Here is a 27,149-nt window from a genome sequence, read left to right on the forward strand (position 1 = left end):
TGACCATCCCGCTAGCGCAGCATCCCTCTCCCTAGTCACTCTGGCCGTCTCCATGGTCCTATCACCCTCTAATATGATCTTCTTTGCATATTTTAAGGTACTTATAATTCTCACCCTGACTGGGCTGTAAGGTCCAAGAATGCCAGGATTTGACTTCTTTTCTAATACTCCCAGTGCTCCAACAACGGCTGAGACAGGATGGGGATTCAGCAAATACTGAGTGAGCGGAAGACTAAAATGCAAGCTAATATCTGCCAACTGCAATAAAAGACATAAAGGATGAGATTCTCTAAGGATGGAGAGGCTGATGGAAGAGAATCAATTGAAGGCATCCGGGATGTTTTCATCGGAGTCCCGGTGTTTGACCTACATAGGACCTGGGCTGCAGGGCGGCGTACTAATATAATACAAGCAAAGGCCAGGCAAAGGGGTAACACCAGGGCACTCAGGCAATGGGTATCAATCCAGTTGGCCAGACAAAGAGTGTGTAAACAGAGGAGAATGTACTCTGAAACCTGCTAAACTGAAGCTTCAGGCTTTGCCACTTGCCAATGGGCACTCTCCAGGCCCTAGCAGGGTGCTCACATGGGCATGTGTTTCCATCAAATTTCCAAGAATAGGGGATGCCTGGGTGGCTCAGTGGTTTGGCGCCTGCCTTTGGCCCAGGGCATGATCCTGGAGTCCCAGGATCGAGTCCCACATCAGGCTCCCTCCCTGCATGGAGCCTGCTTCTCCCTCTGCCTGTGTCTCTGCCTCTCTCTCTCTCTGTATCTCATGAATAAATAAATAAAATCTTAAACAACAACAACAAAAAATATAGTTTACCCACAACCAATTAAGGCCAATTCTCCTTCCAGTTGGCTTCCTTCTATCTCCCATCTTGCTTCCTCTTGTGTTGAGTGGCACTGGAATTTCTGGGGTTGTTTTTTGGGTCCAGCTTCAGGAAATTAAGCTGGGGCTCCATCATGCAACTGCATAAATATATCCCCTTCAAGCCACCAAGCTTATGGCTGTGTGTCACAGTAGCAAGGGAGAAGTAACACAGCCAGTGTTGGGGTCCCCACACCACAGGTGAGTGCGTGCCTTGGCACATGCTGTTCCCTAGGCTGAGTGATATACTCATGCAGTTCACAGTCACTTCAGTTCCTCTACAGTTAGGTAATTGCTAGCTAGCTATCTTCATGCAGGAATAGTTTCTGGGAATACACTTACTACCCACTGGGCCGACTCACTTGGGATTATGATGTAAAGATACATCGCGATAGGAATCTACCCCCAAGTATGTGGGTGGTGGAGCAGAAACAAGGTCTGAGAGTGTACAGAGCCAGAAGTTGGTCTGTGGAAAATTACTGCAAACATTTCAGTGCATGTATGAAAGCAACCCGATGGCAATTTCCCAAATTTAACAATATTCCTAAAATTGCAGATGATATTACCAATAAAAAAGTTGTAAAGCTGAGCAGCGAGCCCTACACAGGGCTCGATCCCAGGACCCTGAGATCATGACCTAAGCCAAAGGCAGACGCTTAACTGACTGATCCACCCAGTGCCCCATCGAAAGTGGTATTTTAATATCCTTGTCAGACATAGAGGCAAAGAGGAAGAAGAGGAGAGGCACATGGACCTCGGTGGCTGTGGACTCTTCTACTGTAGAGAAACAACCATCGAAATTATAGGGAGGGGAATGCCCACCCAAACCAGAGGACCAGGTGGTTAAGGGAAGGGACCAGAGGAAAGAATCTTGAGGGTTATCCTCATTCTGGCAAACTGATTGTGATTTGCCAAGCATGGTGCTAAGGGCTGGATGTTTATTCTCTTGTTTTAATCTCAAATAGCCCTACCAGGTAGGCGTGTGAGATAAAACTGAAGCTCAGAAGAGGTAGGATTGCATGTAAATCTATTCAGCTCTGAAACCTATGTCATTCCCACCACAAGATGAATGAAGAGAAAGAGAAATACTTTGGGGCACCTGGGTGGCCCAGTCAGTTAATTAAGCATCAGCTTTTGGCTCAGGTCATGATCTCAGAGTCCTGGGATTGAGTCCACCAGCATCGGGCTACCCTGCTCAGTGGGGAGTCTGCTTCTCCCTCTCCCTCTGTGCTCTCTCTCTCTCTCTCTCTCAAGTAAATAAATACAATCTTAAGCAAGAAAAAGAGGGACTTTGGGGCAATGACAAGAAGCTGGTAGAGGAAAGAATGTGAGAAAGAAGCAAGCAGTGGGCAATGCTTAGACATCTTGCGAAGCCAGGGATGGGAAGCTCAGATGCCTGCAAGGGCCGGGCAGTCAGCAAGTGAATGAGGGTATTTACAGTGCAAAATTCACAAGCATAATCTTACACAGACTAATTTATGCTCTCTCCTAAAACACAGAAGGCTTCCTTGGCCTAGCTTTCATTTCCCTCGGTACAAGAGCAATTTTTTGACTGTCAAGGAATAGGACTATGTATGTGCAATGATCCTGGGCTGTGGGTTCTTGGTTTCAGTGCCGGGATGGGTGGGAACTGTGGCAAATTGGAGAATTACTCACACTACCCCGTTCCAGGCCATGACGCCAGGTGGAAATGACCCAGGATCATCAGATCTGATTTTCCAAGAGAAGCCAAAAAGACAAATTATCGTGTAAACTCTTAATTTCTAAATGTTGTCAATGAGTTCTCTCTCTCTCTCTTTTTTTAGAATAACATGCATCTGTGAGTCAGACATGAAACCATGTTTGATCTAGAATGAACGAGGTCGGTGAGAATAATAAAGACTGACTCTAAAATAATAATAAAGATGATAATTATGAACATGAGAGGATTTAATACGTGCCAAGTACTCTACTGAATGCCTTGATCTGAATGAACTTATTTAAATTTCCACCACAACCCTGTAAAGTTAGATAATATTAGCCCTTTTTTTATAACTGCAGAAACTGAGCTCAGAGAGGCTCACGCTCGTGGACCCAGGAAGGGCGGGACCAAGATTTACAACAAGCAGATTGACTTCAGAACCTGAGTTCTTCATCCTTGAAGCTAGTTAAGTAAAGACCTCTGGATTTCACACTCAGGAACGGGGTTATTATCCTGGAGACAGAGGGTAGAGCTTAGGAGTCATGTGGATTTCTGAAACTATTTACAAATTTTAACATGTGGGGCTGGGGGGGGGGCTGTAGCTGCCCCCCACCTCTCCCTGCCTCTCGCCCCTCAATAAAATGATCTTAAACCACAAAAAACAAAACAAAACAAAACAAAACAAAACAAATTTTAACATGGATGCAAGAGTGTGTTTTCATTGGAAGGGAAGTCCCAAGCTTTCATAAAGTTCTCAAAGAGACACTGAAAAGAGAAGAGTGACGGGTTTAGGACTGTGAGTACCTTCAGTTCAGAGAAGCCAGTCCCATAGGCTAAGGGGAGAAGCTGGATGGCCAGGGTTAAAGAGTAGTAAGCTCTAGATGGTGGGGCCGAGCCCTTTCTAGAATATTGGCAGTGAAGAAAGAGAAAGCAGGGATAAGGGAAGATTGTACTGATATGAGAGATCTGGGAATTTTGTCTGCTGGGGAAGGGGGCCAGGGAGAAGGAAAGAATGAGGGATTTATGGTTCTCACAAAGTGAGGACACTTTGGGATCCTCCCAAGCATGAGGATCCCAAGAAGGCTGGATGAGCTGAACTAAAATGTGGCTTCACAAAGTGGGACGAACTTCCCTCCTATTCTCCAACCTCCCCCCAACCCAAGGAGCAAAGCTGGAGAGCTTCCCTACCCACCCACCCCTTTCCTGCTCTCCGGCAGGGCTCCTGCCAGCCGGCCCCCTCATGCCGCAGAGCTGGGGTCAGTGTGCCCCAGAGGAGCTGCTAGTCTGTGTCTCTTACACAACCACCCAGTTTCTATTTCCTTCCAGGAATGGGGAACGGTAACCGCCTCTTTGTCTTCTCCAAGAAAAACAGCCTCGCCATCCTACTTGCAGTGATCCATTCTTCTGGCATTGTTATCACTCAGATTTGTTTGAATTATCACTCAGCTTCATTTCTCCCCAGTAGGAGCGACAGGTTTTAAAATATATAAACTATGGTAAGTAGATGAACTTAGGGGCGCCAGGGTGGCTCAGTGGTTGAGCGCCTGCCTTTGGCTCAGGGTGTGATCCCGGGGTCCTGGGATCGAGTCCCAAAACAGGTTTCCCCCAGGGAACCTGCTTTTCCCTCTGCCTATGTCTCTGCCTCTCTTTCTGTGTGTCTCTCAGGAATAAATAAATAAAATCTTAAAAAAACTTAAAAGGACAAGAACTTAAGGATGAACTTAAAAGGACAAGATTCTAGGAGTGAATGCTACCTACAGAATGTTTGCATCTCCTCAATATTCATAAGTTGAAATGTAACCTCCAAAGTGGTATTAGGAAGTGGGGCCTTTGGGAGGTGACTAGTTCATAAGGGTGGCCCTCTCATAAATGGGATTAATGCCCTTATAACAGATGCCCCGGAGAGCTCCTTCATCCCTTCTGCAGTGTGAGGACACAGCAAGAAGGCAGCTGTCTATAAACCAGGAAGTGGGTCCTCACAAGACAAAGAATCTGTCAGATGCTTGATCTTGGACTCCCCAGTCTCCAAAACCATAAGAAATAAATGCCTGTGGTCTAAGACCATACAGTCTATGGTAGTCTTGTTCCAGCAGCCTGAATGGGCTAAGACAGTGACTAGCTTGGCATGGGAATCAGCATTGGCTTTTCTTGAGATGAGATGTGAAGAATGCATCACAGTTAACTGGGTGAACAGGTGGAAGGGTGGTGGTTGGCAAGTGAAAGGCAAATTCAGGCAGGGTGAACCACACTGTGAATGGAGAAAGAACACTCTCTACTGGGGGAGGAGTAGGTCAATGACAACCACACCCCATCACAGCTGCAGACAAAAGGTCCTATGAGAATGCAGGAGTATCCCCTGACTAGGAGGAAGGGTCCAGGGGGGTGGGTGAGTTAGTGGCAGCAGCAACATCTGAACAGAATTAGGAAGTTGAGTGTATAATTTCTTGTGCTTTTGATTATACCTCTTACGTACAATTCTTAGGTTTGGGAAATTTTCCCACTTAAGATTCTCTTCTCAAAAAAAGAAAAAAAAAATGGACAGCCCGGGTGGCTCAGCGGTTTAGCATTCCCTTCAGCCCAGGGCCTGGTCCTGGAGACCCGGGATCAAGTCCCCCGTCAGGATCCCTGCATGGAGCCTGCTTTTCCCTCTGCCTGTGTCTCTGTCTCTCTCTGTCTCTGTCTCTCTCTCTGTGTCTCTAATGAATAAATAAATAAAATCTTAAAAAAAAAAAAATCTCTTCTGTTAAAGGTGGAAACCAGAAACTCACTTTCCCAGACTCCTTTGCAACAAGGACATAGGTGTTGCTCCTGGCTTTGCACCCTCCACATCTAATTATCTGGTCCTGCTGGAAATCCTATGAGTTACCTACCTGACACCACCTAACGTTTTCCCTTGCTTTGCAAAGTCCCTAAGGTGGATTCTGTTGTTTGCAACCAAGAACCCTGCTAGAGACAGGAAGGGTGACTATGTAATTAGAGGGGAAAGGTTGAATTGGAGTTTATGCACAGGGGTGGAAAACAGTATGATGTGGCAAGGGGAGCATAATCATTGAGGATATAAATTTTCCCAAAATCTGAGAAGGACCTATCTCCAGCTTGGGAGCAAGGCAGCCCCATGGTTGCTCGGGTATTGCAGACACTACCAACAGCATGTTGGGCATCTGCTATTCCATACAGAAGATTAGGGGTGTGGGGACACATAACGAGGCTGTAGGAAGGGGAACATTGAATTTAATTAACAGAATACCTTGTTCCTAAAGTTAGGATATTACCTGCATCTCCTCAAACCTTTTAACCCCTGACCGGAGGGATGTATGCAAGAACATCCACTCCTGGGAACCAGAAGCCCTTAGGCTGGAGACCACTAATGATTAACTGTGTGGCCTTGGGCACAAAGTCACTTCAAATCTCTGGTCCTCACTTTCCTCATCTGTAAAGTGGGGTAACCCATGGTTATATGATATGGCACCTGTGAAAACTGTTTGTAAACTGTAGAGTACTGGATAAATGTGATAGATGATTCTTGCTATCTTTGTGGTATCAAAACAGAAGCAAAATACAAAATGAAAGTTAAGACTCATAATTTCAGTGGGTCAGTGGGTCCAGATGTGGCCTGAGGCCACGGATTGTAAGTAATCAACATCAAGAAAGAAAGAGCTCTTGGGGTGCCTCGGGGGCTCAGTCAGTTGAGTATCTCACTCTTGGTTTTGGCTCCGGTCTTGGTCTCAGGGTCATGAGATCAGCGCCTGCTTGAGATTCTCTCCCTTTCCCTCTCTCTCCCCTCTACCCCTTTCCCTGCATGCACATGCTCTCTCTCAAATAAATAAATAAAATCTTAAAAAAAAAAATAAAAAGAAACAGCCCTTGACAAAGATGTTAAAGTTACTGTAGTTAGTCAGCACTCTTGTGGTGGCAAGTGACACGAAAGTCATACCAAAGTGGCTTCAGAAACAAACAAACACAACTTACATCTCACATCAAAAAGCTCGATTCAGGCACATTTAGATACAAGGACTCAAGGAATAAAATCACAATTCCATCTCTCCATCTCCTGTTACATTTCTTGTTACACATCCTCAGACAAATTCTCTCTTCTTGCTGCCGAGAGACAAATTCTCTCTTCTTGCAGCAGCTATAGCCTTACATGAAGCGAGGCTCTGATCTATTTGAAAGGAACACAATTACATCTCAGAAATTTCTGTAAAAACCTTTTAGCAGCATCTCGTTGGCCCAAACTAAAGGACCTCATCTTACTTGAGCCAATAACTTATGCCTGGGGGAATGTGATTATCTAACTGATCAATTCTCAATCACATGATCATATTCAGAGCCAATCAGAATAATTTACTCACATGGACTGGGTCCAGGGCAAGGTGGTTTACACATATAAGAGTTGTTACAAGTTGTTACCCACTGTGGGTAGTTACTGATGGAGGCTAGGGGTGGTATTTACTATGTTTTGAAGCCTCTACACGTGGACCTATCTTTTTTTTTTTTTTTTAAATCTATTTATTTATTTGAGAGAGAGAGAGAGAGAGAGAGAGAACACAGCAAGGGGGAGGGAGAAGCAGACTCCCCTCTGAGCAGGAAGGCTCACCAGGGGTTCAATCTTAGGATCTTGGGATCATGACCTGAGCCAAAGGCAGACGCTTAACTGATTGAGCCACCCAGGCGCCTCTAACGGGGATCTATCCTTTAAAAAAAAAAAAAATCATGCTTAAAAAATGCTGCAAACACTGCATATCTTCTTTCTGGCTGGGAGGGGCCTCATTCCAGCGGCTTCTATGAGTTATTGGTCATGAGGGTGACTTGAATCCTGACCTCTGAACAGACCTTTTACATCTTATGACTCTGCTAACTTTCTATAGAGCTCCCACATTTGTTCCTTTATTTGATCTAAATTTAACACCACTCCTGTGAGTCAGAGAAGTTAAGGAACTTGCTTAAAGTCACACAGCCAAGCCTGATTTCCTGACTCCTGGCTCATAAACCCACTCTGATCCTGGAGTACTGGCAAGAGACTGTACCAGGGAAGTTGGGAGCAGAGAGAGCAGGGGTACAGGCCTTTAAGAAGGCAGAAGGTAAACCCAACAGACTCGGCCTCTGTGTGTGTAAGGTCAAAGTGTAGTGTGGACACAGACGAAAAACAAGCCCTGGTTGTTCCCTGTGCTTAGGGCAGGGGAAAGCCCAGAGCCCTCCAGGAGATCCCGTCGATTCTGCTGGCCACAGTGGTCTTCAAGTGAACACAGCAGAGCACAAGGGTGCATCTCTAAGGATCACATAACCCCTATTTTAATTATTAACTTGCTGCATTATTAACTGACCAGCTGTGTGTGGTCAGAAACTAAGAGTCCGAATTCCACAGCAACAATTCGCTTCTGGTGGAGTCCTCAGGCCAGTGGTTCTGAAACCTTCTCAAGGCACATGGATGAATGTTGGCAAACTTCCTTCCCAAAGGATGCATGATTGGTCTGCAATTCCAAGCCTCAGCTCTGCATACTCCCCCTTGATGTCCTGAGGGGTACCCACGCCAGGCCGCATGTCCCAGGTCCCAGACCTTTCCTTGGTCTCTTTCCAAATAATAACTTCACCCCCACCCCCATGCCTACCCCACCCCCTCCTGCCACCAGCCAAGGGCAGCCTTGGGGAAAGGAGGAAGAGGAAGAGATTAGGAGGTGAGGCTTAAAAGCATAAACATAAACCATTTGGAGAAGAGAGAAAAATAAAGTTCTCTTTCAAAATAGAATAGAATAAAATAAAATAAAATAAAATAAAATAAAATAAATTCTCTTTCAGAAGGCACTGGCCCAACAGAACTCTACGTGGATATTCCTACAGCATGTGCACATTCATTCCTTCCAAAACTTCAAACACATAGACACACCACTTTCAAGGCTTTGGCTTTGCTCCTCCCACACCGTGACCATTTTTCTTTAAGACGATAGATATACTTGAACTGAAAACTTCTTTTAAAAGAAAACATTGTATGGCCACCATAAATGGAGAGCCACAATTATTATTTGAAAAAAAAAATTAAACACCCAGAAAACAAAATAAAGTTCTTAAATCCTAACTTGTCTTGGTAATTGTCCTTAGCTCTGAGCCCAGAGATGTTCTTTCTGTTTAAATAGATTTTAAAAGGGTGGCGGAGAGGATGGAGCAAGGAATAGCATGTTTAAAAGAGATGTTAGAGATATAGTCACACCAAACTGCAACTCTTGATGTTATCAGAAGGACTGAAATGGTTGCAGAGCCAATAATTTTCAGATCAAATGGTTCAGACTTACTTCATTCTTCACCCAGGTGGGGAACCTTGTGATTTACATAACAGATATCTACTGAGTTGCCTGCTAAGTGCTCACAGGCATAGCTGGATGGGGATGAAAGGGGGATACACATGGTTCCTGCCCTCCTGGACAGAATATTCCCTTGGCGGAGACAAACAACTAAAAGGAAAAGAAAATAATTTCCAATGGGGTTGGGTATACCTAACCCCCTCCCACCACCAGGACAGACCCAATGAGGGGTTACAATAAGTTGGAGAAGCCTGGGGTATGCAAGGGTGGACTTCACAGCCTGGAACCAAGATCAGAAGGCAGTTTGGCCTTTGAGTGAGACCAGAGTTTCCAGTAGAAAACTCATGTTCAGGATCAGACTCTCAAGGAGTGGGAAAGTGGTTAGCAGCTGTAACTCGATCCCCAGGCATGGTCTGAAGGACACTAGAGAGACCTGCTCTTTGCCCCTGATTCAATCGGAAAGCAAAGCAGATGTTGTCTTAATAGTTTTCCAGTCCAATGGCCAAGAGAAAACAAAATATGTCATACATGTGGTTGTATTTAAAGGCAAGATTACAACACATGTCCAACAAACGTTGCTTGTTGCTGGAGCAAGAGATTCCATTTGTAATCTCAGCTGAATTAATCTAATTAACTGCAAATGAAGCCGGTTTTCAAGTTCAGCCAAAACGGTCACAAGTACATGGTATTTACAACGTTTTCCCCTCTTCTCTCTTTGTAGGGCCCCAGCCTGCCCTCTTGTTTTTAAACGCTAAGGTCCTAGTGACATGACATGACAGTGTCTATTTGCCGTTTGGCTTGATTGCTGCAGAGGCGAAGGTTCAATGCCCTTAAGAGGTTAGATCATTTGAAATATAAATCAGTACAACTGCTTTTGATCGCAATGGATCAATATCCAGTCCCTCAACTGGGGATTGTGCAACCTACCATCGGACTCGCTACACCCGTAGAGGGTGACGCTCCATGCCAAGCCCCCTCAGCCTTGCTTGAGTGACCAGGCTCCCACCCTACCAGCCAAGACCTCTGCTTTTCCCTTAGAAGGTTGTGGGTAAGACTGTAAGAGGTAAAATCTCAGGCTTAACACTGGTCTCCTAAGTGCTGGCAGGGGTTGGGGGCTGGCCAGTATGAAAGGCTGACTTTAGCTCTGCTTTGGGGGCCTCTTGAATCATCTTTGTTGGGAGGCTGGACATCCTGGGGGGGAGGATCACGGATTAAACTCATTCCATTTGAAAGAGTTCATTTAGATATAAGGAAAAAGACAGATGATGACACCATTAGGTTTACAAACCACAGGCAGTCTGCTCCCCCATCCCATACAGGATTAAAGCTCTAGGGCCATTACATGCTAGGCTCCCTGAAGCAGCAGGGTTAGGATCTGGGGCTTTTGACTCAGATGGAACCTGGCTTCAAATTCCAAGTCTATCATTTACTACGTGTTGAAACGTTCATAAGCTGTTCGACCTCGCTGAGCTTCCGTCTCCTCATCTATGAAAAGGGCATGACTCTACTTGCCTCTCAGAGGTGCTCAGGATGGAACATGATGCATATAGAAATGCCAAAGTGATGCCACACACCATGTCACTGGCACATAATTTACATCCGCACTCAGAGGCGGTACCGTCTCTCTGTCCCTCCGCACATTCCCCAGATCTGTCCTCTTGCCTCTCTTTTCTGGTTTCCTCGCATGGCTGCTGCAACTCTAAACAAACTCCATGATGCCATCCAACCCTGGTCTTTCACATTCTTCCACAGGTCATACATTTCTCAGGGGCGGCTCTGGATGACAGCCATCAACGCGAGCTGTGGCCAAGGACACCGCTCCCTCCCTGTGAATGGCGATCCCAATAGCATTCCCATAACTAATGCCTGTGAGCATTCCTCAGGAGAATTCTGTGGTCATCTCAATTTGGAAAATGCTCAGAGATTCAGAACACACATTAGGATACTGAAGGCTCCGAGGACTCCTACTGTGGATAAACCCACCTGGCTTCCTTTGCTTTTACCTCCCCAGTTTATCAGATTCACTGGTGCCCTGTTATCTGTGGTTCCTTCTCTAAGTGATTTCCTGTACATCCTCTTGGTTTATCCTTCCAATAATCCCCCCTTTGCAGATGGAGAAATAGGGTTCAGAAAGGTTAAATGACTAGCCCATCATGGCCACCTGGGTAGTGCCAGAACCATCTGCTCTCCATTTGAGTCCAAGGCTCTTTCCTCTACATCTGGAGGAAACAGCTTAATATAACCCTTTCTGCTAAGCAATTATAGAATCTATAAATCACTGGATAGGCTCATAGGATTGCATTGCCCAACAATCTCATTCTCTTGGCAATGAGGAAACCAGAGAGGGAAAGTAATTTGTCCAAAGAATTAGAGGTGGCAGAGCTAGAACTGGCACCCAACCTACTAATCTCCAGGCTTGGCTGCCTTTACCTTATGCCCAGGGCTCATGGATCTGGCTCAAACTTCTCAGCCACCTTCTTCAATCACATCTTCCCTTCCTCCGAGGCTAGAGCAGTACTATCCAACAGCCCTTTTGGGAAAGATGATGGAAATGTTTTATAGCTCTGATGTCCATTCTGATAAACACGGATCACTAGAGATGAATCTACCACAAATGAAGAACTAGATTTTTCATGCTCTTTAATTTTAATCAATGTACATTTAAATAGCCACCTGTGGCTTGTGGCTACCACACTGGACAGGGCAACTCTAGCGACCAGAAAGCATATTGAGTCTAGACCCAACTGATGCAATTATCATAGATGCAGAAGATCCCTTGTAGTAACAAAGGAGCTGAAGCTGCCTGGACCTTGTTAGGGGCTGCATTTGGTTTCATTTAATGATAGAGCACAACCTGTCCCCAAAGATGCCTTTCCTCAAGCAATTTCCTCCTTCCCTTGGCAATGTCTTCCCCATTATTCTAATCTAGGCTGAAATTCACCCTCTTTCAGGAAAACTTTGCTGGTCTCCCACCAAGCAGAGTGAAAAGATTCTTCTATGGCACTCCCATTGGCCTATTATTTTTGTTTTAGCTTAGAAAGTGGGGGAAAGGGGAGAGAGTGTGCCTGCAGGGAGAGAGCTGTGGCAGAAGCATTTGGGGAGTGGTGTGAGAGATATGAGGAAGATGTAACTAAAGCAGGTGGGTGATACGTGACTTAGGCTTCTCTATTTGCCCTATAAAATCTGCAGTAAAAGTAGATATTGCAAACTAGAGTGATGCATAGATAAATCTCACATGGTTGAAAGGGAAAAGCAAATCACATGCTTCACAATAAAAAACACCTAACATACTAGGAATAGAAGGGAATTTTTCTCAACCAGATAAAGGTCATCTATGAAAAACCCAGAGCTAACAGCATACATAATGGAGAAAGACTAAAGATCAGTAATAAGACTAAGATGCCTTGTCTTGTCTACTCTTGCTGCTTCTATTCAATATTGGAGATTCTAGCCAGAGAAGACAATAAGGCAAAAAAAAAAAAAAAAAAAAAAAAAAAAAAAAAAAAAAGAATTAAAAGGCATCCAGATTGGAATGGGAGAAGTAAATCTTGTCTGTAGAAGATCCTCAAGAATCCACTATAAAAACATTAGAACTTCTAAATGAGTTCCAAAACATTGCAGGATAAAGATCGATATGCAAAAAGTAGTTGTATTTCTTCTATATATTGACAATGAGCAAATCAGGAATGAAGTCAAGAAAACAACTTCATTCCCGTAATATTAAAAAGATTAAATACCAAGGAGTAAATCTAACCAAAGAAACACAAGACTTTTGAACTGCAAACTATAAAATACGGTTGCAAAAAATTACAGAAGACCTAAATAAATGTAAGACATCCATGTTCGAAGATTGCAAAATTAAATATCGTTAAGATGACAATACTCCTCAAATTGATCTACAGATTCAATAAAATCCCTATCAAAATATCAGAAACTTCTTTGCAGAAATTGACAAACTGATTCTAATATTCATATGGAAATTCAAAGGATCTGGAATAGTAAAAATAGTCTTAAAAAAAAAAAAAGAACAAAGTTGTAGACTCCCACTTCCTAATTTCAAAACTTACTACGAAGCTACAGTAATGAGGACAGTGTGGACCTGGTATAAGAATAGATATATAGACCAATAGAATGCAATTGAGAGTCCAGAAATAAACTCTCACATTCACGGTCAATCGATTTTTGACAAGAGAGCTAAGATAATTCAGTACAGGTGGTAGTGAGACAACTGGATAGACACATGCAAAAGAAGAAAGTGGACCCTTCACTTACATCATAAAATTAATTCAAAGTGGATCAAAGACTAAATTTGAAAGCTAAAACTATAAGGCTCTTAGGAGAAAACATAGGGGCAAACCTTCATGACCTTGGATTCAGCAATGGGCTCTCAGGTATAACAACCAAAGCATAAGCAACAACAACAACAATGAAAAATCAATAAACTGGACCTTATCAAAATGAGAAATGTTTGTGCTTCAAAGACAACACCAAGAAAGTGAAGACAATCCCCACAATGGGAAAAATCCTACATCTAACAGACTTGTATCAAGAATAAACAGAAATATTACAATTCAATTATTAAAAGACAAATAACCAATGAAAAAATAGACAAAAGATCCAAATAGAAATTTCTTCAAAGATAAAGAAATGGTCAATAAACACATGAGGAGATGTTGACCATCATTACCTATCGGGGAAATGCAAATCAAAACCATAATGAGATTCCACTGCATACCCCCTACGTTGTGAGGAGACAGAGAAATAGGAATCTCATATAGTGTTGGTGGAAGTGCAAAGGGGTGCAGCTGCTTTTGAAAACAGGCTGGCAGTTTCTCAAAAAGTTGTGCATACCACGTGACTCAGCAATTCTACTCCTAGGTATATGGAAGAGAAATAAAAACATGTCCGCACAAAAACTTACACATGAATGTGCATAGCATTATTCATAATAGCTAAAAAGTGGAAACCACCCAAAGGGTTAGCAACTGAAATATGAGTAAATAAAACGTGTGTGTAGTAGACACCCCTTACCTGCGGGGATACATTCCCAGCCCCCCGGTGGATGCCTGAAACTGCGGACAGTACTGAACCCTACATATACTATGCTTTCCCCTATATATCCGTATTTATGATAAAGTATAAAGTTATATTAAATTTATAAATTAGGCACTGTAAGAGATTAACAATGATAACTGATAGTAGAATAGGATAATTATAATGATATACTGTAACAAAAGGTATGTGAATGTGGTATTTCTCAAAGTGTCTCTTTTTTAGTATCCTTTTTTTTGGAGATAGAGAAGGAGAGCTCCCACTCATGAGCTGGGGGGTAGGGAGAGGAGAGAGGATCTTAAGCGGGTTCCATACTCACTGCAGAGCCCAATGTGGGGCTCGACCCCATGACCTTGAGCTGAAATCAAGAGCCAGTTGTTTGACTGAGCCACCCAGGTGCCCTATATATCTCTTTTTTAAATTATAGTTGACACACATTATATTAGTTTCAAGCATACAATGTAGTGATGTGACAACTGTGCACTTTATGCTACACTCACCACAAGTGTAGCTACCATCGATCACATACAACACTGTTACAGCATCTGACCGTATTCCCTGTGCGGTACCTTTCATCCCTACGACCTCTTCATTCCAACCTAAACCTTCACCCATTTTTCCCATCCATCCGCCCCCTCCCTTCTGGCAACCACTATTTTGTTCTCTGTCTTTAGGTATATATGCCACTTGTTATCTCAAAAAGCTGATCGTCCTGTACTCACCCTTCTTCTTGTGATGGTGTGAGAGATGATAAAATGCCTACGTGACAGGATGCAGTGAGGTGAGTGACACAGGCATGGTGACACAGCGTTAGGCTACCCCTAACCTTCGGGTGATACTTCAGAAGGAGGATCACCTGCTTCAGGACTTCAGTTGACCATGGTCACTGAAACTGCAGAAGGCAAAGTTGCAGGTTAAGAGGGGACTGCTGTGTGTCCATACAGCGGAATATTATTTGTTCAATGAGGAAGCAATAAGGCCAACTGCTCCTTGTTAACTAGTTAACTGGATGCAAGAGCCTCATCTGGCTCCTGGCTTCCCCACCTGCTATTGGCAAGGCTCTTGCCTGAGCCCCCCTCCCATTCCCTCAATGAGTCTTGCTGGGAGATCCGGGTCCTGTGGGGTCCTTCACACCTTTGCAGGGGCAACGTGACAGGCCAGCAATCCAAACTCACGGAGTAGAACTGCTTTCAAGAGCCCACACTTTCTGGGATGCCCGGGTGGCTTGGTTGGTTGGGCATCTGACTCTTGACTTCAGCTCAGGTCATGATCTCGGGGTCCTGGGATGGAGCTCAGTGGGGAGTCTGCTTGTGTTCTTCTCCCTCTGCTCCTCCCCCAACTCTCTCTCAAGTGAATAAATACATCTTTAAAAAAAAAAAGAGAGAGAGAGAGAGGGGGGCACCTGGGTGGTTCGGTTGGTTGAGCGTCTGCTTTTGGCTCAGGTCGTGATCCTGGGGTCCCGGGATTAAGTCCTGTAATGGGCTCCCCACAGGGAGCCTGCTTCTCCCTCTGCCTATGTCTCTGCCTCTCTCATGAATAAATAAATAAAATCTTAAAAAAAAAAAAAAGAGCCCATGCTTTCTTCCTCTCTATTTTAAAAAAATCTGTGAAGAGAGCTCCCTTCGCTACCCTTGAAGTCAAGGAAATGTATAAATGGGTTGACTCTGTCACTCTCTACAGGTCATTTTTGTGTTCCCAGCTACCATCCATCAGCTCCAGGGCAGGGCAGGGACGGCCCCCTGGGGGTGGGCAGAGGGAGGAGACACAGGTGGGCACATCTGTAACCTCCCCCCGCATCCAGCTGGGTGGGCTCACTTACCCTCCTTGGAGACTAGAAGCTTGGATGCCTTGGCCCGGGGCCTTGGCAGGTAAAATCCAAGTGCATCCCAGCACTCCCTGCCAAGGCAGCCCAGTCCCTGGGGGAAAGCCAGGCAGACAGATGGGGTCTGGGCCTGTGCCGGGAGCTGCCCGGGGTGGACTGGACGGTAATTCTGGCTGCAGGTAGGAGCTGCTGAGAATTGCTCTCGTGGAGGAGATTTCAGTCACTGGACAAAAGCTGGGGAGTACCTTCTTGGAGCTACAGGCTAGAAGCTTGTGCCTCCACATGTCAGGCCCCACCCCCCCGCCAGAGCTCTGGCCATTGGTGGCTCCCCCCGCCCCCTGCTCCCTCTGGGACTTGCTGGTTTGTTTTAGGGGGGCTGCAGTCTCTGCGCCTGGTTCAGGTCTCAACATCCCAAGTCTGTGGCTAATAGCAAGGAAGCAAGGAGCCGGGGTCCCAGGGGGCCCCAGTGGTCTGTGCCCTGGCCCGTGTGGAGAGCCTGGTCGTGGCACCCCCAAATGGTCCAAGTAGGTCAGAGTGTGGCCTCTGTTTACGCCACATCCAACTGCCCTGCAGTTACCCCACTGTGATTCCCGGGGTCACAACCCAGCCTGGAAAGTGACGCATCGTTTCAGCTTCTCCCGTGGTCCTTTGCGATCACTTGTGGCCACGTCTGTCCAGTGAGTGACCCTTAGTAACCTGTGGTCTTCGTGGCCCAGGGTGGGTGAGGATGGAATGGGACGGGCTTTGGGAACTAAGGGAAAGGTGCCAGTCCGTTTTCTCCACTCCCCATCATTTCCCTGGGGTCCAGCTGGCCCCCACAGCCACCCACGTGAATAGGTATCCTCCAGAAATCAGGGCCAGGGCTGCCATCAAGCCCTTTGGCTTCTCTGAAGGGTTTTTGGGAATCTCAGCTTGCTGCCCACAGCCACTGCCTCCTCCTGCTCGGTCTGTTGCCAAAGCCATTCATCTAAAACCCGAATGGGACCGTGTCATAGGCCTGTTTTGAAAATCCCATTTGGCTTCCATCCAAGGACTGGAGGCCCACAGATGGGTTTTTGCTTGGGCTGCATTGGGTTTTTTAAAAATTTCCAAGTTTTGCATGCAAGCTGACTTTTCCAGCTTCTCTGGAGACACGGAGCCCTATTCCTGCATAACCAGAGTTGGCCGGAGCTGAGCACTACACCTCCCCAGGCAGGTGTTCCTCAGGGGACAGCTCCCACTGTTCCCTATGGTCTTACAGCTGGCCTCCCCTCTTCCCTGCAAGACCTGCCTGGTGCCTACCTGCCTGCTTTCCAGTCTCCCTCTCTAGTCTCCGGGTGAGGGCTTGGAGCACAGCTTGGGGACACTAGATGACCTGGCCTCTGTCTGCTTTCCCATCCTGGCATTCCTTCCTTCCCTGCCCCCTACCTCTCAGCACATTGGCCACACCAGTCTCTGCTCACCAAGTGACCCAGGTACCCCACCAGTCCACATCCTGTGCAGTTCCCACTGTCTGCATTTCTGCATCCTCGTTCAGCAGATGTGTGCTGAGCACCTGCTATGCGTGGAGGGAGTGGGCTAGGTGCTGGGGAAGGATGTATAAGACCCCGTGTGTTAATGCGGGTTCTCCATTGAAACAGATCCAATAGAATAGATGATGGAGAGATGATAGATGATAGATAGATAGACACTAATTATAAGGAACCGGCTCCTGTGATTACAGAGGCTGAGAAGGCCAAGATCTACAGCGGGTGTAGTTCAGAGTCTGAGTCCACAGGCCTGAGAATCAGGAGCGCCATAGTATAGGTTCGAGTCTAAGGCTGAAGGCAGAAGAACCATGTCCCAGCTCCAAGCCAGGCACACTCTTTCTTACGCCGCCTTTTGTTCTTACGGCCCCTTTTGGGTCTTCAATGGGTTGGATGAGGCCCACCTACCTTGGGGAGGCGATCTGCTTTACCCAGACTGCCCATTCACATTTCTTCTCCTCCACCGACACCCTCACAGACTCCCCAGATATGAGGTTTAACCAAATTATCAGAACGCTCCGTGGCCCAGCCAGGCTGACACGTAAAATTAGCCATGACATTCAGCCCTCGTTCTGCTGAAGCCTGCGGCTTAGCGAGGTATTCAGAGAGGCAGGAAAATAATTCCAAAACTAAGTGGTTAAGTGCTGGAGGAATTCTCACTTATACTTCAAGCTTCGCCTCTCATAGTACCTCCCACAAATCTTTTCTGATCTCCCCACACAATCAGTGATGCTTTCTCTTGGGAGCCCCCAGAGCACATATCTCCTGGGAGAGATTCTCTCTCTCTCTCTTTCTCTTTTTTTTCACAATGGAATGTTCCAAGTCTACAAAAAGGTACAGAGATAATGTAGCAAAGTCCCATATACCCACACCCGTCCTTAAAGGATAAAGCACCACGGATACGGCACAGCCTGGGGTGGCCAAGTTGTCCCATCTGGTTTGGCACAGAAAGTTCTGCATCCCAGGACCCCCTCAGTGCATGGCAGATAAGGATGATCGATCACACCAGGGCAGGCCTCCTCCACCTTCCACCCCTGAGTACATCCCTTCCTTGACACCATTCTCCCCATGCTCCCCATCAGAGGAAACAACCCATTTATTAAAGCTGGGGGCTACCATTTGTGTGTCTTTCTTTATACTTTGGGTCCATCCCTAAATGACATTGGAGTTCTGTTCTGCGTATGCACACAACACCCCCCCCCCCATTGCATGCATGCATGCACGTACCCCAGATTGGGTCCAGAACATTGGATGGCCTTTCTTAATGGGTGGCCTGGTGGCCGCAGGCCATGCTTCCTGCATGTTTGAAGGCAAAAGCTAGAAAAAAGCAATAATGCAATATGCTGCCTGAAAGCCACACAGGGGGGGTGAGGGTGGGGGGAGCAGGTCCCTGGAGAGGCAGTTAGGAGAGCATCGGAGAGGGCACCTGGGGCTGGAGAGGGTCTTCAGGAGAAAAGAAGGTGCCAGGCATGTTTGGTGAGGTGGCTGCAAGTCCCCCCTTTAGTGCTCCAGAGACTCATTCCAGAAAATCCACAGCCCTCACTAAGGTGCAGGGGGTGGGGGTGGGGGGGCACTGGATTGCTTTCAAGGGCCAGGGGAAGGGGTGCCACAGCCACCAGACCCCCAGTGCTTCCCACGATGCTCCAGGGGCTTGTGCCTGCACCCCATGAGCTCCTGGGGGGGTGCTTCTGGCACATGGTGAGTGCTCAGTGTTATTTGTGTGGGGGGAGGTAAGGAGGGAGGGAGGAAAGGAGTGGGGGGAGGAGATGGAAGGAGGGAGGGAAGGCAGGCCTCAGCTGGGGAGGAGGCTCCAGTGTGTGCGAGGCATCTCTCCTGCCAGGACCGGAGTGAGTGCTGACCTGCAGAGCAGGATGGGAGGCACTGCTGTGTGCCGCCCCCCAGCAGCGCCCAGGGCCGATTCTCTGGGTGGAGAGCCAGCCTGGAACCGAGAGCGCGGGTGGGAGGGGTGGCGGGGGGGGGGGGGGGGGGGAGAGAGGCAGACAGGGAGGGTGGGAAGTGGAGAGGCAGAGGCGTGCTGCTTAGCAACCGCAGGAGAAGATTTAGGGAAATGACAGGACCATTTCTCCCTGAGCCTCAAAGGGAGGATTTTTTTTTTTTTTTGGAAGAGCTGCCTGCCGCCTACACTGGCAGCCCAGAAGGCTGGCTAGGACTGGGGGCTCCCCAGAAGTCAGGGCCACGGCTTAGGAAGGCTGGCCGGCCAGTGCCCCGCCTCCCAGGGACTCCAAGGGGACCGGGCTCCTGGCCCCCGCAGGGAAGAGGGGGAAGCGAGGCCAGCAGGCCTTGGGGACACCACCCCAGCCTCCACTCAGGAAGGTGCTGGGGCCTCTCCCTTCCTCTTCTGGCCCCCAGAACCCTGCTGGCAGCCCCGATCCTGCTCCTTCCTCCCCACTCAGAAGGCTCCGTTGCTTTTCTTTCTTAATTTGATTTTCTCTGGCTCAGAACCGAGATCAAAAGAAGAAATTCTTTCCAGCCTTTTAGGAATAATTCCCAGAATCTCCCACTGGAAACGCATACATAATTACCATAATTATTTTTTTTTAAATCTTTCTGGTTCTCTTATCCATTTCTTTTCCATCCCCGCAGCAGGCTCTCCGAGGAGAGGGGAGAGGGGAAGCTTCTAGACTATCTAGTGGTCGCAGGGTTGACAGTGTTCACCGCATCCTCCTGGGAGCGTGGGGCCCACACCGCAGCCCGCAGCACCCACAGGACCCTGTGGTGCAGGCCGCAGGCAAATAGCACCTCACTAGCCTTTGACACCACGGAGTCACCTGGTGGGAAGTTATTCCCTCTCTCATTTGTTTTGTCTTAATTTCATCAAGCCTCCAGTTGGTGCTAGGTAGGTCCCTAACCCTCCCCGATGTGTGCTAACCTTCCTTTTAAGAGCTGGGAGCAGCAGCAATCCTCAGACCCAGAGCCCGCAAGAGCCACTAGCTGCAATGTCATACTCGTTCTATTTTGCGTTGTGATTATTTTGTGCGTGTGTCACGGTGTGTGCGTGGGGGGGGGGCTTTGCATTTACGCCTGGTTCCTTTTTAGAGGAAAGACAATTAGTAACTAGTAATCAAAGCAGAACACTGATACATTGTCTAACGGTGAACGGTCTCCCTAGGATCCTGCTGGATCCCCAATCCAGGATGCCAGCTTCCTACCCCACCCCCGCACCCCCCCGCCCCCAGCTGGCAGGCTGCAGGTCAAGGGCAGGGAAGGTTCATGTTGAAACTCAGCTGGTCGAGTTGGTCAACAGCTGGCTCCAAGGAGCCTCAGATGGGAATTTTTAATTTTTTTCACAGCCACTCAGCCTGGCTTTGCACCCACTCGCAGCCCATTCTGTTTTTCCCTGGGATTCCAGAAGTCGGCTCGTCAAGGTCCACTTTGAGACACAAGGCCATAGAGTGGGGGTGGCTGCCAAACACACCCATTCCTTTGGTGGCCGTATCTGATTGTCCCTCTGGACAACCACCAATCTGTTTTGTGGATCTGGGATTTGAGGGGAGTAGACCTGCCCAGGGCTTTAGGGGTGGCGTGCCATCTGAGCCTCGCTTCCCCTGGGCATCCCATTCCTCTGGCCATCACGATGGATGTGTTCAGGGGAGGGCAGAGAGATGCATGGAGACTCTTGCTGGGAATACTGGAACTGGCTCTTTCCCATTGGCCTGGATCCTGAGAAGATGAGACTCGGGGGCTCCTGCAGCCATTTCTGCCACCACGAGGAGGGAGCCAACAACGAGGGAAGGGGGCTGAGAAGTGGAGAGAGAGAAACTCGATCCTGATGGTATCATTTCCATCCCTGGATCCAGCTGTGCCTAAAGCTAGCCTCTACCCTTGACCGCCTTTAGAGACCCCCCGGAGCCAACAAATTCCCCTTTCATGTAATCCAGTTAGGATCAGTGCTTCGGTCACTTGCAACCACAAGAGTCTTAACTGATAAAATGACTCGGTGGAAATCCTTGGCCACTGAGCCAGAAAGAATGCAGAGGGCTTGTCCCACGTACATAGGTGAGGGGCCTTGTCACCACACGCAAACACTGGCACGGACGGGCAAAGCCACTGGAGCTCCAAATTTCAGATAAGCAAGTAGCAGGCACAGGCTGAGCGTGCGGCATGAAATGGCTTATTTAACCCTTGTAACAGTCCCACATGGCCGGCTACTTTTGTCACCATTTTATAGATGAGAAGACTGAGGCCCGGGGAGTCTCGATGAACCTTCGTGGCACAATCAAGTCTTGTCCCGGGTCATCCCAGCCGTGCCTCTACAGTAAACCAGATTGTTCACTGGTACATAGAAAGGTCTGGGAATGTGTCCTTGGGAAGAGACCAAGGGCTGAGGCTCTTAGGTGGCAGAGTGATGTTTACGGAGCAAGGGCAGGAGTGGCCCTGTGCACCCCCAGCCCGGCAATCACGGGGTGCCCAGCCTACACGGCTGCACGCTGGCCTGCAGGAAGGGCGTCCACCTCTCTCTCTCTCTCTCTCTCTCTCTCTCTCTCTCTCTCTCTCTTTTTAACCTCCAGTCAAACACAGGAAGGCAGAAGAGGCCCTAGTGTAGATCCCATCTCCTTCGTACTCCTCGACCATGGGGCTCCAGGCCAGTCATTTCACTTTCCCAGTGTTCCTGTTTTTGCATCTGCAAAACGGAGACCCTAGCTCCTTGGCCTTGCTCATCTGGCCGACGAGCGGCCCAAGCAGCATCGCATGAGGACAGAGATGTGAAAGGTCATTTGCACAATCAAAAGCAGGGCAACTGCGGGATGGAGGAAATCCCTTGGCTTCCCGGAGGTGGACGGGCAGGCGTGGACAGGTGTAAAGCTGCATTTCCTCCTCCCTGCCGGCACCCAGGCTGCGCAGACAGGCCCAGCATGACCTGAAAGGAACCTTTCTGTCCCCAAAGCGAGGAGAGATAAGAACTGTGAAGGAGAGAAGCGAGCTCGGCTACAGGCGCTTGGGGGGTTATTTTTACCCTGTTATCTCTATCCTGAAATGTCAGGCGTGGAGCTGCCTCTCTCTCACCAGCCCCCCAGCCTCCCCAGCCATTCAGCGTGGCAACGCAGCCTGGAAACAGGCCCCATTCTCCTTCTCTGGTTCCTCTGCCTTTCCAAGAGAGTCACAGTGCTATGGAGACGGGAGGCATGGAAACCCTGAAATAGACAAGTGGGAGGTGAGACCTTTTATTTGGGTTCTGGAACAGGCTCACTTCCTTCTAGAGGCCCCGGGGTGCAGAGGAGGCCCTTGGCACTGTCGGGTACCTATTCTAAGGTTTGCATCAAATCGGTTCTTTATGTTGGAAGATTCAGAAATCCCTACTTAAATGGGGTTATGCAATCAAGAAGGTTTAATTGGCTGAGGCCACGACAAGGCCTAGCGAAAGGTCAGGCTTCAGGTGAAGTGTGATCAAGGGGTTTGATGCTGTCCCAAAGATTCAGTTCTCTCCATCTCTTGGGTCCCTCTTTTGTGATGTTGGCTTCATCCTTGGACACCATGCTGTGCTCCCCAACAATCTTGAGCAGTTCCAGAATCTTCCCCCATGGTCACAAATGGCTGCAGCAGTGGATCTAGACTTCACATGCTCAGAATGGTGGCTCCCAAGGAAGAGAGAGGAAACTTCTTTTGGCCAGAAGTTACCAAGAAATGTCTTCTTGTGTTTCATTGGCTTTGGCTGGGTTATATGGCCATCTCTGAGCCAATCACTTGGGTATTAGGGCAGGAAGGTGAAAACTGCATTGATTAGATTAAGCCAAACCAGATTTCTAAGAACAGGGAAGCAACGGTTTCTCGAAGATTTCGAGCTCTGTACCCAAAAGGTGATGGAGTGGACGCTGAGCAACAGTCAGGAGACTGCTTTGTGCTTTATTCACTTTGCTTGATCCTTCCCTACTTGGGAAAGCCCCTGAGGTTAGACGTGATTGGTCTTTTTTATCCAGAAACAGGCCAATATCAGTTTCTCCTCTATCTGTAGGTTTACCTGGGGTTCTGAGTTCTAAAAATCCTGAGTCTGTCAATCCCAATATTTCACCACGGCAGCAGAATCCCTCCCAGGTAGATAGGTAGGTACAGGCCGAAGTGTCATCTGTTTACCTGCCAAAGGCTTCCTCTGCCTTCAAAATAAAATTCACACTCTATGGCCTTGCTTCCCTATCACTCACCCCCGACCACATGTTTGTTTAGCCATAGCAGCTTCTGGTCATTCCTTAGACAAGCCAGTCACCCTCACCCTTGTGCTAAACAGCCTTTCCACCTAATCTTGTCTAGGATCTTGGATTCTTTTGAATCTTTTCACAGTTGGCTTTATCTTATCATTCAGGGCCCTGCTTAAATGTCACAACTTCTTGGAAGTCTTCTCCAACCAGGGTGATCTGCAATCACCCTGTTCCTTGAAGGTTTGGGCATCTCTCTCCCTTTGCTAGACCGGTAGTTCCATGGAGCAAGGATGGTGCGTGTCCTGTGGACATGTGTACCTGGCAATTCCCGGTTCCGTGGCTGGCATAGTGTAGGTACTCAATAAAAACGTGTTGGGTCAGTGAGTGAGAATTCTTTTTTGAATGGCCTTATAAACTTTTACAGAGCAGGGCCACTTGTTGCATTTGTCCCGGCTTTCACTCGTTTCACCAAAACGCTGGGCACGAAAGAGACCCATGTGATAAGTGCTATTTTTTTCAAAAGAAGAAATGAGCTCTCTGCTGAAGGGACTTGCTCAAAGTTGCACCCAAATTAGCACAGAAAGACACTTGGGAGGTGCCAATGCTTCTCTGAGGAATTCGCTTTCCTAAGCCGATGCATGTGAACAGTTGAGGGCATGAAGCTGGAGAGAGGCACATGGCGCCATCTGTCCATCCAGGTCTCTGCCTGTGGTGGCATGACCACCATTCATGACTAAAATCATGAAAACCACATGTGATGGTACTGTTCACTCCTTTCCCCAATGAGGCAGAGAGAGGAGAATGTTCCATAAGAAGAAGATTTCACCTTGTCCACTGCCAAACCATAAATCAATGTCAGAATCTCAGTGTGCGGCTGACTCAGAGGAACCCCCATGCTCTTGGGGGACACAAGCTCTCTTCAAGGCTATCGAGACCTACTAGTCTGTGACAGTCTTTAGGACAATCAGGGGATCATGGAGGGCTCAGCACAGCTAATAGAAACTCAAAAGCACGCCTACAGACAGACATCAGTTGTCTCCCTTCTCAGCACGCCATTGGGGGCAACTCAAATATCCTGTCGTTGTTGATGCTCTGCTCGCCCAACTAAATCCATCTCTGTCTTAGGCTCTCACCTGACACTCTGACCTTTGCTCCACAGGATGCCCCAACATTTGTAATAATATCTATATTTAGCTGATTACTTGAATAATGCACATCTTTCCACTGGATTCCAAACTTCTTTGGATGGGAGGGATGATCTCATTGGCTCACTACTGTATCCAATGGTGTATGTGACCAAGGCGATGCTTAACTTGTAGAGTGAGCCTTATAAATATTTTTTGAATGGGAGATAGGTAAATGAATGGAGCTCAGGGTCTGCTGGGAAAGCACGTCACAGCCAGCCTGACTCAGCTGGAAGACAGCAAAGAGGCTGGAGTTTTCAAAGTAAATCAGACCTTGTCATTGTGAGACCGCCCTGACCTCTCCATCAAGGCACCTCATGTGCTTAGAATAGTATCTATCACAGAGCAGAGAGTCAGCAGGTGTTGGGGGAATAAAGAGATGAATGGACACTGTTCTTTCCCTCACCAAAGAGGATGGTTACCTTCTTCAGGATAAATTCCTGGAAAGGGAGAATGGGAGAGAGGGGGTGGGCAGGGAGCAACAGTATTCAAATATACTGAACCAAACCCAGTGGTTTGCTTTAGGTCCTTCCCTTCAGACTCGGTGGGTCTGGTTTTAGGAGTCACTACGCCGGCAGGTCAGCATGGGAGAAGCTTGGAGCACAAATTAAAGAACTTTGCTAGAGACAGTGCTTCTTTGGACTCATGCGGGGTTGATACTTAGAGTTTAAGTGAGCTATGACTCCTGGTCCTCATCACACATTCCGTAAATAAATAAATAAATAAATAATCACCGGGAATGGTACTGTACCTTGAGAGGCTGGCCCGAGTCTCTGCTACCAGGGTCAGGAGGGTGCTGGAAGGAAAGGGATTTTTCTTCTCCATTGCCACATCCTCCTTTCTGAGGGATAGCTGTGTCCTAATCGGTCGATTTGCATCTGACGTTTAACCACTCAAGGGCTCAAGATATTTGGTCTTTGTCCCTCCTTGGGAGGTAACAGAGAGATCCAAAATCTTGTTCTTCAATCACCAACCCAAAATCAAACACCAAAAAAACTCCCCCCAAACTATCATGAAAAACCTCCACAAAACCAAATCTCCAAACCTGCCTGGGTCTCAAGCCCACCCCAGCCCAGCAGAGAAAAGTGGCTCACCTTTGAACTACAGAATCCCTTCTAGAACCAGAAGGAAAGGAAAAGGGATTTACGGGTCTCCTCAGAGTTGTAGGCTCTGGCTTGGCCCCAGGATGAGTTCATTATTTATTCTTAGAGACCGGACTCAAATTAAACAAACAGCACCTATAAATAGAGCGGGATACACTCAGCTCAGTGTCACTAAAAGGTCCCTTTCACAGGGACAGATGCGCTAAATGGATGTTCTCGGGTTACCCTGCTGGTACGACATGAAGAAGGGTTGTCCTTCTCTTTTTAAGTGTGGTTCAGGAAGCGGGGAAGCAGGTGAGCCAGACTTGGGGATCAGGCCTGATCCTGTCTCCTTCATTTCCTCCTTCTAAATTCTCGTTCACGTGATAACTGAGCGAGAGCCACGGAGGAAGGTTGTGGCTGTATAGATGCGCTGGCTGGCCAGTTTGGCAGGTCCCTCTGGGAATGGGTCCTGGTTCAGGCTGTATTTGACAGTGTTCTGGTCTTTTAGATTAGATTGCAAACTCCCTCAGGGAAGGGGCCAAATGGTAGAATTTTCTTCTGGTTTCTTCCATGCAGCCAAGCCTGGATGGCTTGGGTTTCCATGGCAGATCCTGGGCCATGAATTTAAAAAAAGGACTCTTCTCAAGCATGGGGAGCATGGTGGCCTGCGCGCCCAGCCTGCTATGGCTTTGCTCTGACTCCCACGGAGCAGTGTGCTTGAGAGGTGGAGGGATCACATCACCGCCAAAGACCAGTTGGGGTGGAAAGACCTGGAATGAATGGGAACATACATCCAGCATTGGAGCAAACCAAGTCTAGCCACTGGAGTCACAAGAGCTGTCACCAGATCAGCACTTGGCCAGCTCACTCCAGGCAGTGTTCGAAGCGCTTCGTAAAAGCTCACTCAATCTTTCTAAAGATTCGACGAGGTAAGGACCATTACTGTCTCTGTTTTACAGACGAAGAAACTGAGACACCAAGAGAGGATAAGCTTGCTCGGGGTCACAGAGCTGGTGAGTCGGGACTGGGAGGCAGGCAGTTGAACTCCTGGAATAGGTGGAGACCGGATCTGTCCATTTTAGTGTCCGGGGGCCACACAAGCCCAGGGCTCCCCCAAGCTGCATGGGATCCAGGGCAGGCCAGGGGCGGACCATGGATCTCAGGGCTCCCTGTGGGGAGGCTGGAATGAAGACACACTGAATTTCCCTCTGGAGTGGCACTGGAGGCAAACACCTTGGGAAGTGCCACAGCCACCCGGCCACTCTGAACCCTGAGTCCAGCTGTACCTGAAGCTGCACCTCCTCTTCCTTGAGCTTTGCGCTTTCACGAGCCAGGATTTTCCCTCTGCGGTTTAAGCCAGCCAGGGTTGACTTCTTAGTTTAAGCCAGCCAGGGTTGACTTCTTATCGCGTGCAGCTGACAGATCCCCAACTGAGCCCAGCTGGCCCGAATAAAGCATAATTTGGCCAAGCTAACAGCCCAGCTCCACCCATGAGTGAGAGC

At 47.8% G+C, this 27,149-nt stretch overlaps 1 protein-coding gene across 1 annotated transcript in view; it reads right to left on the bottom strand.

The window, feature by feature from the left end:
- MRTFB (myocardin related transcription factor B) overlaps positions 1 to 25,332 on the bottom strand; it is a 253,324-nt gene extending 227,992 nt beyond the window's left edge. The window contains exon 1 of the mRNA XM_041750781.1: positions 25,314 to 25,332. The gene's annotated coding sequence lies outside the window, so the exon portion shown is untranslated. The remainder of the gene's footprint in view (positions 1 to 25,313) is intronic.
- Positions 25,333 to 27,149: the final 1,817 nt, after the last annotated feature.

The sequence above is a fragment of the Vulpes lagopus genome, chromosome 3 (genome assembly GCF_018345385.1).
Source record: "Vulpes lagopus strain Blue_001 chromosome 3, ASM1834538v1, whole genome shotgun sequence".
Lineage (NCBI taxonomy): Eukaryota > Metazoa > Chordata > Mammalia > Carnivora > Canidae > Vulpes > Vulpes lagopus.